The 1945-nt window shown below is 41.9% G+C and overlaps 1 pseudogene; it reads right to left on the reverse strand.

The window, feature by feature from the left end:
* Positions 1–389: 389 nt before the first annotated feature.
* LOC122494790 lies at positions 390–1482 on the reverse strand (annotated as a pseudogene).
* Positions 1483–1945: the final 463 nt, after the last annotated feature.

Raw genomic sequence — 1945 nt, forward strand, 5'->3', positions numbered from 1 at the left:
ATTTTTTTTTAAGTAACTCTACAAACAACATGGGGCTCAAACTTACAACCCTGAGATCAAGAGTCACACACTCCACTGACTGAGCCAGCCAGGCACCCATTCATGCTCCTGTTCTTATAATTCCATGCCTACTTCACTTCTGGGAAATTTACTGTGACAAATTTAATGGACACGCTCAAAGCCTTCTCAATGATATCCGGATTGTTTCAGGACCCGGATATTACACTGCATAATTTCTGAACTCTTTCACTGCAAGCATTTAGCACAACTTCAATCACATGAATACTTAAAGATAACTATGTTTCATTACAAATACTATTGCAACTTATTGCTTAATTGAAGAAGATGCTCAATATGTAATGTTTACCATTCTCGGGTTAGCCTCTCATCATTGTACTGGGGACTCTGAGAGTGAGGAATGAACTACCAAATGAGTATCACCGAAACACTTACAATTTACATCTTACTCATAGAATGAGGAGACTTTATATTCTTTGTCCAGGAGAAGCAAACTGTGGATACCCTGGGGTCACGACTCATGAGCAGAAAGGGGCTGATAGATGGAAAACAGAGAGTGAATCCTGAAGCAGTGATCCAGAGAACCCAGCTGGGATTTTCAAAAAGACCCAAAATAATATTAAAGATAGAAGAAAAGGTGTTTAAGCAGACAAAGGGGCTCATCAGGAGAAAAATGGTTTTGGTGCCTGTGGACACAGGGGATGATGTGGCAGAGACATTGGTCTGATGAATCTGTTGGACCTCCTGCTTGTGCCATGATGAAAACCATGCAGCCGCTGGCCCAGAGCACAAGCCCCAAATATAACACATCAGGGAATGATAACAATGCTGCATACAATGAGTCCCCAGCTTTGTCACAACAAACAGCTGAACAGTATCCAAACATTTTCCTGTTTGTGATGTTTTTGTTGCTCAAAGTATGGGATACTACTCAAAAATATGGGATACGGTGTGTTTACCAGTATTTGCAAGACTCAGCACAGGACAAATGAAGGGACAAGGCACTTGAGAGCTTTCCCTTAAGCGCTGCCCATCTGGAGTTCCAGGCGCTGATCGTGATGGCCTGAAAGACACTTGAGAGGCAGGTCGCACCAATGGACACACCCCTGGCTACGCCCTGAACATAAGGGGAAAATTTACATCCAAAATCACTGAACATGTTATACCACCCAAAAGATGACACTGTATGGTGTATTCCAAGAGAGAACAGGACCAGAATGTTGGCTACAATAAGCTTCTTGAAAACCAAATCTGTGGGCCTTGGCCTACACCCAGCGAAAGAAAGGAGGTCACAGTGGTAAAGAAGAGAGAAGTTCCCCAGGATTCCAAGCACAGTCTGCACTAAGAAGATCACTCCTACTGCCAGATCCCTGGTGGCCATGCTGTGTGTCCTCAGTGACTGATATTATCTTCTGGGCTAGAGGATCCTGTGTGGGAATAAGAGGCAGGGGCCACATGAATCATGTCAGCTGAAATCCAATATTCTCCACTCACCAACACTTCCTACTTTCAAATAATTAAAGTTCTTCAGTCATTTGAGGTCTTCCAAGACATGCATGAACAACCATTACAGAAGTATGTGTGAATCACTGTTATAACGACCACCCAGATGGTCACTTCTGATTTCTCACAAATACATGAGGCAGGCATCATTGCAATCCTTGGAAAGATGAGGACCACAAAAGCAGAGACTCTCTCTGAATTTATTCACAATTGAGGGGCAGAGCAGGAATTGGAACCTGGGGGGCCGGTAACAGTTAGTGTATTTAATCCATAATATGCAAAAATACTACTTAGCTGGGTTCTTCAAATAAACCAGATCTAAATTAGTTTTATGTCTGCACATGGTCATTTCAATTTATAATGGTGTTATTTTATTTTAAATTTTTGACAAGTTTCCACTTATTTATGAAGTATTTTTCAATAG

This window comes from Prionailurus bengalensis, chromosome E2, assembly GCF_016509475.1.
Source record: "Prionailurus bengalensis isolate Pbe53 chromosome E2, Fcat_Pben_1.1_paternal_pri, whole genome shotgun sequence".
In the NCBI taxonomy this organism is placed as follows: domain Eukaryota; kingdom Metazoa; phylum Chordata; class Mammalia; order Carnivora; family Felidae; genus Prionailurus; species Prionailurus bengalensis.